Raw genomic sequence first — 17,039 nt, forward strand, 5'->3', positions numbered from 1 at the left:
CGAGAGTCTCTGAGTGCATTTAAAGTCCACCACCAACTTGGACGGGAAAAGCGATGACTGGCGAGAAGAGCTTCAAATCACAAATGCTTCATTTCAGAACCTTAATGTTTTCACAGTTTTGTACAGTGCTTGCAGAGCATCTGATCTCTTGAATGATATGAAAAATAAAACTCGTATGGTAAGCAGTTTCTTGGGATTGGATCGGCAAAGAAAAGACGTTCAATAAACCTCCAGATGAAAACACTAGCATCAAACATATCAGATATCAGTTTGCATGTCAAAGTGTTGTAACCTGGGGGTAGCGGCTGCCAACACAACATTCAAAAAGGGCAGCCGTACCAAAAAAAAAGAAAGAAAAAAAAATAGGAGAAGCGAAACCGCAGTTTCGCCCCCCGTCAACGCCCAAGAAAGTTTCACTTTGCTTTGGCAAGTTAGAACTAACAAAAGAAAAACTCGAAGAACTCAAGAAAACATTTTTGTTAGTTTTTTTTTTAAGTTTTTTTTGTTTTTTTGTTTTTAATTTTTTTTTTTTTTTTTTTTTGCGTTTTTTTTTTCTCATCTGCGACTTGACGGTGATTTCGCCAAGTCTACATCGATTCAGAACCAGTTTCTGAAGTACCCAATTCAACGCAATGCCAAACTCGGTTTAAAATCCGCAAAACTGTCGCATGTTGGCACGCGCTAGCTTCCTCACTCGGCGCATGTTCTCTGGGACTGGAGTCGAGGCGCGAATTGGGGCAGATCTTCTTCTCCTGCGTGGCACTTCAATCGCTCGAGGAGCAATAACATCTAAATAGCTTCCTCCCAAGAAGTCCAACGTTGGAGATGTTGGTTGGATATTTCCAACGCAACAATAACTCGGTTCAGAAGAAATGTAGCTTCCTCCTAACGAGTAGTGTAGGGTCGGACTTGTAGGACGAAGGCGGCCAGCACATTCGAATGTTTGGTCACCGAAAAAGAACCTCTCGAAAGAGCTTTCGTCGTCGTCGTCGTCCTCCTCCTCCTCCTCTCCAACGTGCGCCACAACGAACGGTTGTTGTTCATATTCCTCCCTCGCAACCTGTTCCGGAATTCCAGCATTCGATGAAAGCGGTGGAATGCTTTCTTCCATCTGATTTTCAGAGACAGGCAGAAATAGTGAGGATATTTCACTTACTTCGTCGTCGGAGCTGTCCCTTGGGATGGCACGAAGAAAATCCCAAAGCTGACCAGCCTTTCCATTAGACGACATCTCTCTTTGAGCAAGAAGGATAATGTCTTCTATATTCATGGATGGTCCCGACACTTCGAATAAGCTGGAGTCGGAGCCCGGTGCCTCCAACAGGCTTGAGCAATCACCCTCGTACTCAGAACTGTTAGGGCTCAAGGAGATGTTGACGGCCTCCTCACGAGCCTCTTCACCAGACGCCTTCTGCTCAGGTGGTACGGCGTCATCCTCCTCCACATTCCTTGTGCGGAATCTCTTCCAGCGCATCAACATAGATGTCACGAATGCTATTGCGCAAATTTTCGCCATCTTCTCTCTCTCTCTTTTCGTTAATACGAATCCACCGATAACGTGGTGGAGAATTAAAAGGGTCGACTCCCGGCCGCAAAACGAATAAACGATGAATCGTGTAAACGTGACACAGCGAGGAGCCGAGGACGCGCGCGCGAAACGCAAGTCCTTATATACCCATCGAGATGAAAAATTTCCCAGAAATTTTTGGAAAATTCCTAGAATCGTATAAAAATTTTGTATAACATTCCCCTGTACGACAGGTTCGAAAAATTTCCTGGAATTCCAGAAAATTTCCGGGATATTTTTGGACCCGACCAAGAATGGTTGCAGCTGACGATTCGACGGTTCAGTAATCGAACCTGTAGACCCGGCTGTTCATATTGTTATTATTATTATTTTTTTTCATCAATAAGTAGGGGACGTCCTCGGCTGTAAAAGTATATCACGACGTTGAAGATGCAGCGCCATCTATCGATCATAACTGTGGAATGCTACGGTTCCAATGCAGACAGTCCATGTAATTGAAATTACGTTCTCGCAGATGCGCGAATTCATACAGTTACTTTCAGATACGAAATAAATTTATCTCATCGAGAGTCTCTGAGTGCATTTAAAGTCCACCACCAACTTGGACGGGAAAAGCGATGACTGGCGAGAAGAGCTTCAAATCACAAATGCTTCATTTCAGAACCTTAATGTTTTCACAGTTTTGTACAGTGCTTGCAGAGCATCTGATCTCTTGAATGATATGAAAAATAAAACTCGTATGGTAAGCAGTTTCTTGGGATTGGATCGGCAAAGAAAAGACGTTCAATAAACCTCCAGATGAAAACACTAGCATCAAACATATCAGATATCAGTTTGCATGTCAAAGTGTTGTAACCTGGGGGTAGCGGCTGCCAACACAACATTCAAAAAGGGCAGCCGTACCAAAAAAAAAGAAAGAAAAAAAAATAGGAGAAGCGAAACCGCAGTTTCGCCCCCCGTCAACGCCCAAGAAAGTTTCACTTTGCTTTGGCAAGTTAGAACTAACAAAAGAAAAACTCGAAGAACTCAAGAAAACATTTTTTGTTAGTTTTTTTTTTAAAGTTTTTTTTGTTTTTTTGTTTTTAATTTTTTTTTTTGCGTTTTTTTTTTGCGTTTTTTTTTTCTCATCTGCGACTTGACGGTGATTTCGCCAAGTCTACATCGATTCAGAACCAGTTTCTGAAGTACCCAATTCAACGCAATGCCAAACTCGGTTTAAAATCCGCAAAACTGTCGCATGTTGGCACGCGCTAGCTTCCTCACTCGGCGCATGTTCTCTGGGACTGGAGTCGAGGCGCGAATTGGGGCAGATCTTCTTCTCCTGCGTGGCACTTCAATCGCTCGAGGAGCAATAACATCTAAATAGCTTCCTCCCAAGAAGTCCAACGTTGGAGATGTTGGTTGGATATTTCCAACGCAACAATAACTCGGTTCAGAAGAAATGTAGCTTCCTCCTAACGAGTAGTGTAGGGTCGGACTTGTAGGACGAAGGCGGCCAGCACATTCGAATGTTTGGTCACCGAAAAAGAACCTCTCGAAAGAGCTTTCGTCGTCGTCGTCGTCCTCCTCCTCCTCCTCTCCAACGTGCGCCACAACGAACGGTTGTTGTTCATATTCCTCCCTCGCAACCTGTTCCGGAATTCCAGCATTCGATGAAAGCGGTGGAATGCTTTCTTCCATCTGATTTTCAGAGACAGGCAGAAATAGTGAGGATATTTCACTTACTTCGTCGTCGGAGCTGTCCCTTGGGATGGCACGAAGAAAATCCCAAAGCTGACCAGCCTTTCCATTAGACGACATCTCTCTTTGAGCACGAAGGATAATGTCTTCTATATTCATGGATGGTCCCGACACTTCGAATAAGCTGGAGTCGGTGCCCGGTGCCTCCAACAGGCTTGAGCAATCACCCTCGTACTCAGAACTGTTAGGGCTCAAGGAGATGTTGACGGCCTCCTCACGAGCCTCTTCACCAGACGCCTTCTGCTCAGGTGGTACGGCGTCATCCTCCTCCACATTCCTTGTGCGGAATCTCTTCCAGCGCATCAACATAGATGTCACGAATGCTATTGCGCAAATTTTCGCCATCTTCTCTCTCTCTCTTTTCGTTAATACGAATCCACCGATAACGTGGTGGAGAATTAAAAGGGTCGACTCCCGGCCGCAAAACGAATAAACGATGAATCGTGTAAACGTGACACAGCGAGGAGCCGAGGACGCGCGCGCGAAACGCAAGTCCTTATATACCCATCGAGATGAAAAATTTCCCAGAAATTTTTGGAAAATTCCTAGAATCGTATAAAAATTTTGTATAACATTCCCCTGTACGACAGGTTCGAAAAATTTCCTGGAATTCCAGAAAATTTCCGGGATATTTTTGGACCCGACCAAGAATGGTTGCAGCTGACGATTCGACGGTTCAGTAATCGAACCTGTAGACCCGGCTGTTCATATTGTTATTATTATTATTTTTTTTTCATCAATAAGTAGGGGACGTCCTCGGCTGTAAAAGTATATCACGACGTTGAAGATGCAGCGCCATCTATCGATCATAACTGTGGAATGCTACGGTTCCAATGCAGACAGTCCATGTAATTGAAATTACGTTCTCGCAGATGCGCGAATTCATACAGTTACTTTCAGATACGAAATAAATTTATCTCATCGAGAGTCTCTGAGTGCATTTAAAGTCCACCACCAACTTGGACGGGAAAAGCGATGACTGGCGAGAAGAGCTTCAAATCACAAATGCTTCATTTCAGAACCTTAATGTTTTCACAGTTTTGTACAGTGCTTGCAGAGCATCTGATCTCTTGAATGATATGAAAAATAAAACTCGTATGGTAAGCAGTTTCTTGGGATTGGATCGGCAAAGAAAAGACGTTCAATAAACCTCCAGATGAAAACACTAGCATCAAACATATCAGATATCAGTTTGCATGTCAAAGTGTTGTAACCTGGGGGTAGCGGCTGCCAACACAACATTCAAAAAGGGCAGCCGTACCAAAAAAAAAGAAAGAAAAAAAAATAGGAGAAGCGAAACCGCAGTTTCGCCCCCCGTCAACGCCCAAGAAAGTTTCACTTTGCTTTGGCAAGTTAGAACTAACAAAAGAAAAACTCGAAGAACTCAAGAAAACATTTTTTGTTAGTTTTTTTTTTAAGTTTTTTTTGTTTTTTTGTTTTAATTTTTTTTTTTTTTTTTTTTTGCGTTTTTTTTTCTCATCTGCGACTTGACGGTGATTTCGCCAAGTCTACATCGATTCAGAACCAGTTTCTGAAGTACCCAATTCAACGCAATGCCAAACTCGGTTTAAAATCCGCAAAACTGTCGCATGTTGGCACGCGCTAGCTTCCTCACTCGGCGCATGTTCTCTGGGACTGGAGTCGAGGCGCGAATTGGGGCAGATCTTCTTCTCCTGCGTGGCACTTCAATCGCTCGAGGAGCAATAACATCTAAATAGCTTCCTCCCAAGAAGTCCAACGTTGGAGATGTTGGTTGGATATTTCCAACGCAACAATAACTCGGTTCAGAAGAAATGTAGCTTCCTCCTAACGAGTAGTGTAGGGTCGGACTTGTAGGACGAAGGCGGCCAGCACATTCGAATGTTTGGTCACCGAAAAAGAACCTCTCGAAAGAGCTTTCGTCGTCGTCGTCGTCCTCCTCCTCCTCCTCTCCAACGTGCGCCACAACGAACGGTTGTTGTTCATATTCCTCCCTCGCAACCTGTTCCGGAATTCCAGCATTCGATGAAAGCGGTGGAATGCTTTCTTCCATCTGATTTTCAGAGACAGGCAGAAATAGTGAGGATATTTCACTTACTTCGTCGTCGGAGCTGTCCCTTGGGATGGCACGAAGAAAATCCCAAAGCTGACCAGCCTTTCCATTAGACGACATCTCTCTTTGAGCACGAAGGATAATGTCTTCTATATTCATGGATGGTCCCGACACTTCGAATAAGCTGGAGTCGGTGCCCGTTGCCTCCAACAGGCTTGAGCAATCACCCTCGTACTCAGAACTGTTAGGGCTCAAGGAGATGTTGACGGCCTCCTCACGAGCCTCTTCACCAGACGCCTTCTGCTCAGGTGGTACGGCGTCATCCTCCTCCACATTCCTTGTGCGGAATCTCTTCCAGCGCATCAACATAGATGTCACGAATGCTATTGCGCAAATTTTCGCCATCTTCTCTCTCTCTCTTTTCGTTAATACGAATCCACCGATAACGTGGTGGAGAATTAAAAGGGTCGACTCCCGGCCGCAAAACGAATAAACGATGAATCGTGTAAACGTGACACAGCGAGGAGCCGAGGACGCGCGCGCGAAACGCAAGTCCTTATATACCCATCGAGATGAAAAATTTCCCAGAAATTTTTGGAAAATTCCTAGAATCGTATAAAAATTTTGTATAACATTCCCCTGTACGACAGGTTCGAAAAATTTCCTGGAATTCCAGAAAATTTCCGGGATATTTTTGGACCCGACCAAGAATGGTTGCAGCTGACGATTCGACGGTTCAGTAATCGAACCTGTAGACCCGGCTGTTCATATTGTTATTATTATTATTTTTTTTCATCAATAAGTAGGGGACGTCCTCGGCTGTAAAAGTATATCACGACGTTGAAGATGCAGCGCCATCTATCGATCATAACTGTGGAATGCTACGGTTCCAATGCAGACAGTCCATGTAATTGAAATTACGTTCTCGCAGATGCGCGAATTCATACAGTTACTTTCAGATACGAAATAAATTTATCTCATCGAGAGTCTCTGAGTGCATTTAAAGTCCACCACCAACTTGGACGGGAAAAGCGATGACTGGCGAGAAGAGCTTCAAATCACAAATGCTTCATTTCAGAACCTTAATGTTTTCACAGTTTTGTACAGTGCTTGCAGAGCATCTGATCTCTTGAATGATATGAAAAATAAAACTCGTATGGTAAGCAGTTTCTTGGGATTGGATCGGCAAAGAAAAGACGTTCAATAAACCTCCAGATGAAAACACTAGCATCAAACATATCAGATATCAGTTTGCATGTCAAAGTGTTGTAACCTGGGGGTAGCGGCTGCCAACACAACATTCAAAAAGGGCAGCCGTACCAAAAAAAAAGAAAGAAAAAAAAATAGGAGAAGCGAAACCGCAGTTTCGCCCCCCGTCAACGCCCAAGAAAGTTTCACTTTGCTTTGGCAAGTTAGAACTAACAAAAGAAAAACTCCAAGAACTCAAGAAAACATTTTTTGTTAGTTTTTTTTTTTAAGTTTTTTTGGTTTTTTTGTTTTTAATTTTTTTTTTTTTTTTGCGTTTTTTTTTTTCTCATCTGCGACTTGACGGTGATTTCGCCAAGTCTACATCGATTCAGAACCAGTTTCTGAAGTACCCAATTCAACGCAATGCCAAACTCGGTTTAAAATCCGCAAAACTGTCGCATGTTGGCACGCGCTAGCTTCCTCACTCGGCGCATGTTCTCTGGGACTGGAGTCGAGGCGCGAATTGGGGCAGATCTTCTTCTCCTGCGTGGCACTTCAATCGCTCGAGGAGCAATAACATCTAAATAGCTTCCTCCCAAGAAGTCCAACGTTGGAGATGTTGGTTGGATATTTCCAACGCAACAATAACTCGGTTCAGAAGAAATGTAGCTTCCTCCTAACGAGTAGTGTAGGGTCGGACTTGTAGGACGAAGGCGGCCAGCACATTCGAATGTTTGGTCACCGAAAAAGAACCTCTCGAAAGAGCTTTCGTCGTCGTCGTCGTCCTCCTCCTCCTCCTCTCCAACGTGCGCCACAACGAACGGTTGTTGTTCATATTCCTCCCTCGCAACCTGTTCCGGAATTCCAGCATTCGATGAAAGCGGTGGAATGCTTTCTTCCATCTGATTTTCAGAGACAGGCAGAAATAGTGAGGATATTTCACTTACTTCGTCGTCGGAGCTGTCCCTTGGGATGGCACGAAGAAAATCCCAAAGCTGACCAGCCTTTCCATTAGACGACATCTCTCTTTGAGCACGAAGGATAATGTCTTCTATATTCATGGATGGTCCCGACACTTCGAATAAGCTGGAGTCGGTGCCCGTTGCCTCCAACAGGCTTGAGCAATCACCCTCGTACTCAGAACTGTTAGGGCTCAAGGAGATGTTGACGGCCTCCTCACGAGCCTCTTCACCAGACGCCTTCTGCTCAGGTGGTACGGCGTCATCCTCCTCCACATTCCTTGTGCGGAATCTCTTCCAGCGCATCAACATAGATGTCACGAATGCTATTGCGCAAATTTTCGCCATCTTCTCTCTCTCTCTTTTCGTTAATACGAATCCACCGATAACGTGGTGGAGAATTAAAAGGGTCGACTCCCGGCCGCAAAACGAATAAACGATGAATCGTGTAAACGTGACACAGCGAGGAGCCGAGGACGCGCGCGCGAAACGCAAGTCCTTATATACCCATCGAGATGAAAAATTTCCCAGAAATTTTTGGAAAATTCCTAGAATCGTATAAAAATTTTGTATAACATTCCCCTGTACGACAGGTTCGAAAAATTTCCTGGAATTCCAGAAAATTTCCGGGATATTTTTGGACCCGACCAAGAATGGTTGCAGCTGACGATTCGACGGTTCAGTAATCGAACCTGTAGACCCGGCTGTTCATATTGTTATTATTATTATTTTTTTTCATCAATAAGTAGGGGACGTCCTCGGCTGTAAAAGTATATCACGACGTTGAAGATGCAGCGCCATCTATCGATCATAACTGTGGAATGCTACGGTTCCAATGCAGACAGTCCATGTAATTGAAATTACGTTCTCGCAGATGCGCGAATTCATACAGTTACTTTCAGATACGAAATAAATTTATCTCATCGAGAGTCTCTGAGTGCATTTAAAGTCCACCACCAACTTGGACGGGAAAAGCGATGACTGGCGAGAAGAGCTTCAAATCACAAATGCTTCATTTCAGAACCTTAATGTTTTCACAGTTTTGTACAGTGCTTGCAGAGCATCTGATCTCTTGAATGATATGAAAAATAAAACTCGTATGGTAAGCAGTTTCTTGGGATTGGATCGGCAAAGAAAAGACGTTCAATAAACCTCCAGATGAAAACACTAGCATCAAACATATCAGATATCAGTTTGCATGTCAAAGTGTTGTAACCTGGGGGTAGCGGCTGCCAACACAACATTCAAAAAGGGCAGCCGTACCAAAAAAAAAGAAAGAAAAAAAAATAGGAGAAGCGAAACCGCAGTTTCGCCCCCCGTCAACGCCCAAGAAAGTTTCACTTTGCTTTGGCAAGTTAGAACTAACAAAAGAAAAACTCCAAGAACTCAAGAAAACATTTTTTGTTAGTTTTTTTTTTTAAGTTTTTTTGGTTTTTTTGTTTTTAATTTTTTTTTTTTTTTTGCGTTTTTTTTTTTCTCATCTGCGACTTGACGGTGATTTCGCCAAGTCTACATCGATTCAGAACCAGTTTCTGAAGTACCCAATTCAAAGCAATGCCAAACTCGGTTTAAAATCCGCAAAACTGTCGCATGTTGGCACGCGCTAGCTTCCTCACTCGGCGCATGTTCTCTGGGACTGGAGTCGAGGCGCGAATTGGGGCAGATCTTCTTCTCCTGCGTGGCACTTCAATCGCTCGAGGAGCAATAACATCTAAATAGCTTCCTCCCAAGAAGTCCAACGTTGGAGATGTTGGTTGGATATTTCCAACGCAACAATAACTCGGTTCAGAAGAAATGTAGCTTCCTCCCAACGAGTAGTGTAGGGTCGGACTTGTAGGACGAAGGCGGCCAGCACATTCGAATGTTTGGTCACCGAAAAAGAACCTCTCGAAAGAGCTTTCGTCGTCGTCGTCGTCCTCCTCCTCCTCCTCTCCAACGTGCGCCACAACGAACGGTTGTTGTTCATATTCCTCCCTCGCAACCTGTTCCGGAATTCCAGCATTCGATGAAAGCGGTGGAATGCTTTCTTCCATCTGATTTTCAGAGACAGGCAGAAATAGTGAGGATATTTCACTTACTTCGTCGTCGGAGCTGTCCCTTGGGATGGCACGAAGAAAATCCCAAAGCTGACCAGCCTTTCCATTAGACGACATCTCTCTTTGAGCACGAAGGATAATGTCTTCTATATTCATGGATGGTCCCGACACTTCGAATAAGCTGGAGTCGGTGCCCGGTGCCTCCAACAGGCTTGAGCAATCACCCTCGTACTCAGAACTGTTAGGGCTCAAGGAGATGTTGACGGCCTCCTCACGAGCCTCTTCACCAGACGCCTTCTGCTCAGGTGGTACGGCGTCATCCTCCTCCACATTCCTTGTGCGGAATCTCTTCCAGCGCATCAACATAGATGTCTATCGAATGCTATTGCGCAAATTTTCGCCATCTTCTCTCTCTCTCTTTTCGTTAATACGAATCCACCGATAACGTGGTGGAGAATTAAAAGGGTCGACTCCCGGCCGCAAAACGAATAAACGATGAATCGTGTAAACGTGACACAGCGAGGAGCCGAGGACGCGCGCGCGAAACGCAAGTCGTTATATACCCATCGAGATGAAAAATTTCCCAGAAATTTTTGGAAAATTCCTAGAATCGTATAAAAATTTTGTATAACATTCCCCTGTACGACAGGTTCGAAAAATTTCCTGGAATTCCAGAAAATTTCCGGGATATTTTTGGACCCGACCAAGAATGGTTGCAGCTGACGATTCGACGGTTCAGTAATCGAACCTGTAGACCCGGCTGTTCATATTGTTATTATTATTATTTTTTTTCATCAATAAGTAGGGGACGTCCTCGGCTGTAAAAGTATATCACGACGTTGAAGATGCAGCGCCATCTATCGATCATAACTGTGGAATGCTACGGTTCCAATGCAGACAGTCCATGTAATTGAAATTACGTTCTCGCAGATGCGCGAATTCATACAGTTACTTTCAGATACGAAATAAATTTATCTCATCGAGAGTCTCTGAGTGCATTTAAAGTCCACCACCAACTTGGACGGGAAAAGCGATGACTGGCGAGAAGAGCTTCAAATCACAAATGCTTCATTTCAGAACCTTAATGTTTTCACAGTTTTGTACAGTGCTTGCAGAGCATCTGATCTCTTGAATGATATGAAAAATAAAACTCGTATGGTAAGCAGTTTCTTGGGATTGGATCGGCAAAGAAAAGACGTTCAATAAACCTCCAGATGAAAACACTAGCATCAAACATATCAGATATCAGTTTGCATGTCAAAGTGTTGTAACCTGGGGGTAGCGGCTGCCAACACAACATTCAAAAAGGGCAGCCGTACCAAAAAAAAAGAAAGAAAAAAAAATAGGAGAAGCGAAACCGCAGTTTCGCCCCCCGTCAACGCCCAAGAAAGTTTCACTTTGCTTTGGCAAGTTAGAACTAACAAAAGAAAAACTCCAAGAACTCAAGAAAACATTTTTTGTTAGTTTTTTTTTTTAAGTTTTTTTGGTTTTTTTGTTTTTAATTTTTTTTTTTTTTTTGCGTTTTTTTTTTTCTCATCTGCGACTTGACGGTGATTTCGCCAAGTCTACATCGATTCAGAACCAGTTTCTGAAGTACCCAATTCAAAGCAATGCCAAACTCGGTTTAAAATCCGCAAAACTGTCGCATGTTGGCACGCGCTAGCTTCCTCACTCGGCGCATGTTCTCTGGGACTGGAGTCGAGGCGCGAATTGGGGCAGATCTTCTTCTCCTGCGTGGCACTTCAATCGCTCGAGGAGCAATAACATCTAAATAGCTTCCTCCCAAGAAGTCCAACGTTGGAGATGTTGGTTGGATATTTCCAACGCAACAATAACTCGGTTCAGAAGAAATGTAGCTTCCTCCCAACGAGTAGTGTAGGGTCGGACTTGTAGGACGAAGGCGGCCAGCACATTCGAATGTTTGGTCACCGAAAAAGAACCTCTCGAAAGAGCTTTCGTCGTCGTCGTCGTCCTCCTCCTCCTCCTCTCCAACGTGCGCCACAACGAACGGTTGTTGTTCATATTCCTCCCTCGCAACCTGTTCCGGAATTCCAGCATTCGATGAAAGCGGTGGAATGCTTTCTTCCATCTGATTTTCAGAGACAGGCAGAAATAGTGAGGATATTTCACTTACTTCGTCGTCGGAGCTGTCCCTTGGGATGGCACGAAGAAAATCCCAAAGCTGACCAGCCTTTCCATTAGACGACATCTCTCTTTGAGCACGAAGGATAATGTCTTCTATATTCATGGATGGTCCCGACACTTCGAATAAGCTGGAGTCGGTGCCCGGTGCCTCCAACAGGCTTGAGCAATCACCCTCGTACTCAGAACTGTTAGGGCTCAAGGAGATGTTGACGGCCTCCTCACGAGCCTCTTCACCAGACGCCTTCTGCTCAGGTGGTACGGCGTCATCCTCCTCCACATTCCTTGTGCGGAATCTCTTCCAGCGCATCAACATAGATGTCTATCGAATGCTATTGCGCAAATTTTCGCCATCTTCTCTCTCTCTCTTTTCGTTAATACGAATCCACCGATAACGTGGTGGAGAATTAAAAGGGTCGACTCCCGGCCGCAAAACGAATAAACGATGAATCGTGTAAACGTGACACAGCGAGGAGCCGAGGACGCGCGCGCGAAACGCAAGTCGTTATATACCCATCGAGATGAAAAATTTCCCAGAAATTTTTGGAAAATTCCTAGAATCGTATAAAAATTTTGTATAACATTCCCCTGTACGACAGGTTCGAAAAATTTCCTGGAATTCCAGAAAATTTCCGGGATATTTTTGGACCCGACCAAGAATGGTTGCAGCTGACGATTCGACGGTTCAGTAATCGAACCTGTAGACCCGGCTGTTCATATTGTTATTATTATTATTTTTTTTCATCAATAAGTAGGGGACGTCCTCGGCTGTAAAAGTATATCACGACGTTGAAGATGCAGCGCCATCTATCGATCATAACTGTGGAATGCTACGGTTCCAATGCAGACAGTCCATGTAATTGAAATTACGTTCTCGCAGATGCGCGAATTCATACAGTTACTTTCAGATACGAAATAAATTTATCTCATCGAGAGTCTCTGAGTGCATTTAAAGTCCACCACCAACTTGGACGGGAAAAGCGATGACTGGCGAGAAGAGCTTCAAATCACAAATGCTTCATTTCAGAACCTTAATGTTTTCACAGTTTTGTACAGTGCTTGCAGAGCATCTGATCTCTTGAATGATATGAAAAATAAAACTCGTATGGTAAGCAGTTTCTTGGGATTGGATCGGCAAAGAAAAGACGTTCAATAAACCTCCAGATGAAAACACTAGCATCAAACATATCAGATATCAGTTTGCATGTCAAAGTGTTGTAACCTGGGGGTAGCGGCTGCCAACACAACATTCAAAAAGGGCAGCCGTACCAAAAAAAAAGAAAGAAAAAAAAATAGGAGAAGCGAAACCGCAGTTTCGCCCCCCGTCAACGCCCAAGAAAGTTTCACTTTGCTTTGGCAAGTTAGAACTAACAAAAGAAAAACTCCAAGAACTCAAGAAAACATTTTTTGTTAGTTTTTTTTTTTAAGTTTTTTTTGTTTTTTTGTTTTTAATTTTTTTTTTTTTTTTTTGCGTTTTTTTTTTTCTCATCTGCGACTTGACGGTGATTTCGCCAAGTCTACATCGATTCAGAACCAGTTTCTGAAGTACCCAATTCAAAGCAATGCCAAACTCGGTTTAAAATCCGCAAAACTGTCGCATGTTGGCACGCGCTAGCTTCCTCACTCGGCGCATGTTCTCTGGGACTGGAGTCGAGGCGCGAATTGGGGCAGATCTTCTTCTCCTGCGTGGCACTTCAATCGCTCGAGGAGCAATAACATCTAAATAGCTTCCTCCCAAGAAGTCCAACGTTGGAGATGTTGGTTGGATATTTCCAACGCAACAATAACTCGGTTCAGAAGAAATGTAGCTTCCTCCCAACGAGTAGTGTAGGGTCGGACTTGTAGGACGAAGGCGGCCAGCACATTCGAATGTTTGGTCACCGAAAAAGAACCTCTCGAAAGAGCTTTCGTCGTCGTCGTCGTCCTCCTCCTCCTCCTCTCCAACGTGCGCCACAACGAACGGTTGTTGTTCATATTCCTCCCTCGCAACCTGTTCCGGAATTCCAGCATTCGATGAAAGCGGTGGAATGCTTTCTTCCATCTGATTTTCAGAGACAGGCAGAAATAGTGAGGATATTTCACTTACTTCGTCGTCGGAGCTGTCCCTTGGGATGGCACGAAGAAAATCCCAAAGCTGACCAGCCTTTCCATTAGACGACATCTCTCTTTGAGCACGAAGGATAATGTCTTCTATATTCATGGATGGTCCCGACACTTCGAATAAGCTGGAGTCGGTGCCCGGTGCCTCCAACAGGCTTGAGCAATCACCCTCGTACTCAGAACTGTTAGGGCTCAAGGAGATGTTGACGGCCTCCTCACGAGCCTCTTCACCAGACGCCTTCTGCTCAGGTGGTACGGCGTCATCCTCCTCCACATTCCTTGTGCGGAATCTCTTCCAGCGCATCAACATAGATGTCTATCGAATGCTATTGCGCAAATTTTCGCCATCTTCTCTCTCTCTCTTTTCGTTAATACGAATCCACCGATAACGTGGTGGAGAATTAAAAGGGTCGACTCCCGGCCGCAAAACGAATAAACGATGAATCGTGTAAACGTGACACAGCGAGGAGCCGAGGACGCGCGCGCGAAACGCAAGTCGTTATATACCCATCGAGATGAAAAATTTCCCAGAAATTTTTGGAAAATTCCTAGAATCGTATAAAAATTTTGTATAACATTCCCCTGTACGACAGGTTCGAAAAATTTCCTGGAATTCCAGAAAATTTCCGGGATATTTTTGGACCCGACCAAGAATGGTTGCAGCTGACGATTCGACGGTTCAGTAATCGAACCTGTAGACCCGGCTGTTCATATTGTTATTATTATTATTTTTTTTCATCAATAAGTAGGGGACGTCCTCGGCTGTAAAAGTATATCACGACGTTGAAGATGCAGCGCCATCTATCGATCATAACTGTGGAATGCTACGGTTCCAATGCAGACAGTCCATGTAATTGAAATTACGTTCTCGCAGATGCGCGAATTCATACAGTTACTTTCAGATACGAAATAAATTTATCTCATCGAGAGTCTCTGAGTGCATTTAAAGTCCACCACCAACTTGGACGGGAAAAGCGATGACTGGCGAGAAGAGCTTCAAATCACAAATGCTTCATTTCAGAACCTTAATGTTTTCACAGTTTTGTACAGTGCTTGCAGAGCATCTGATCTCTTGAATGATATGAAAAATAAAACTCGTATGGTAAGCAGTTTCTTGGGATTGGATCGGCAAAGAAAAGACGTTCAATAAACCTCCAGATGAAAACACTAGCATCAAACATATCAGATATCAGTTTGCATGTCAAAGTGTTGTAACCTGGGGGTAGCGGCTGCCAACACAACATTCAAAAAGGGCAGCCGTACCAAAAAAAAAAAGAAAAAAAAATAGGAGAAGCGAAACCGCAGTTTCGCCCCCCGTCAACGCCCAAGAAAGTTTCACTTTGCTTTGGCAAGTTAGAACTAACAAAAGAAAAACTCGAAGAACTCAAGAAAACATTTTTTGTTAGTTTTTTTTTTTAAGTTTTTTTTGTTTTTTTGTTTTTAATTTTTTTTTTGCGTTTTTTTTTTGCGTTTTTTTTTTCTCATCTGCGACTTGACGGTGATTTCGCCAAGTCTACATCGATTCAGAACCAGTTTCTGAAGTACCCAATTCAACGCAATGCCAAACTCGGTTTAAAATCCGCAAAACTGTCGCATGTTGGCACGCGCTAGCTTCCTCACTCGGCGCATGTTCTCTGGGACTGGAGTCGAGGCGCGAATTGGGGCAGATCTTCTTCTCCTGCGTGGCACTTCAATCGCTCGAGGAGCAATAACATCTAAATAGCTTCCTCCCAAGAAGTCCAACGTTGGAGATGTTGGTTGGATATTTCCAACGCAACAATAACTCGGTTCAGAAGAAATGTAGCTTCCTCCTAACGAGTAGTGTAGGGTCGGACTTGTAGGACGAAGGCGGCCAGCACATTCGAATGTTTGGTCACCGAAAAAGAACCTCTCGAAAGAGCTTTCGTCGTCGTCGTCGTCCTCCTCCTCCTCCTCTCCAACGTGCGCCACAACGAACGGTTGTTGTTCATATTCCTCCCTCGCAACCTGTTCCGGAATTCCAGCATTCGATGAAAGCGGTGGAATGCTTTCTTCCATCTGATTTTCAGAGACAGGCAGAAATAGTGAGGATATTTCACTTACTTCGTCGTCGGAGCTGTCCCTTGGGATGGCACGAAGAAAATCCCAAAGCTGACCAGCCTTTCCATTAGACGACATCTCTCTTTGAGCACGAAGGATAATGTCTTCTATATTCATGGATGGTCCCGACACTTCGAATAAGCTGGAGTCGGAGCCCGGTGCCTCCAACAGGCTTGAGCAATCACCCTCGTACTCAGAACTGTTAGGGCTCAAGGAGATGTTGACGGCCTCCTCACGAGCCTCTTCACCAGACGCCTTCTGCTCAGGTGGTACGGCGTCATCCTCCTCCACATTCCTTGTGCGGAATCTCTTCCAGCGCATCAACATAGATGTCACGAATGCTATTGCGCAAATTTTCGCCATCTTCTCTCTCTCTCTTTTCGTTAATACGAATCCACCGATAACGTGGTGGAGAATTAAAAGGGTCGACTCCCGGCCGCAAAACGAATAAACGATGAATCGTGTAAACGTGACACAGCGAGGAGCCGAGGACGCGCGCGCGAAACGCAAGTCCTTATATACCCATCGAGATGAAAAATTTCCCAGAAATTTTTGGAAAATTCCTAGAATCGTATAAAAATTTTGTATAACATTCCCCTGTACGACAGGTTCGAAAAATTTCCTGGAATTCCAGAAAATTTCCGGGATATTTTTGGACCCGACCAAGAATGGTTGCAGCTGACGATTCGACGGTTCAGTAATCGAACCTGTAGACCCGGCTGTTCATATTGTTATTATTATTATTTTTTTTCATCAATAAGTAGGGGACGTCCTCGGCTGTAAAAGTATATCACGACGTTGAAGATGCAGCGCCATCTATCGATCATAACTGTGGAATGCTACGGTTCCAATGCAGACAGTCCATGTAATTGAAATTACGTTCTCGCAGATGCGCGAATTCATACAGTTACTTTCAGATACGAAATAAATTTATCTCATCGAGAGTCTCTGAGTGCATTTAAAGTCCACCACCAACTTGGACGGGAAAAGCGATGACTGGCGAGAAGAGCTTCAAATCACAAATGCTTCATTTCAGAACCTTAATGTTTTCACAGTTTTGTACAGTGCTTGCAGAGCATCTGATCTCTTGAATGATATGAAAAATAAAACTCGTATGGTAAGCAGTTTCTTGGGATTGGATCGGCAAAGAAAAGACGTTCAATAAACCTCCAGATGAAAACACTAGCATCAAACATATCAGATATCAGTTTGCATGTCAAAGTGTTGTAACCTGG

Source organism: Pholcus phalangioides, unplaced genomic scaffold (assembly GCF_987345545.1).
Source record: "Pholcus phalangioides strain wild (caught in Gottingen) unplaced genomic scaffold, Ppha-v1.0 ptg000172l_1, whole genome shotgun sequence".
NCBI lineage: Eukaryota > Metazoa > Arthropoda > Arachnida > Araneae > Pholcidae > Pholcus > Pholcus phalangioides.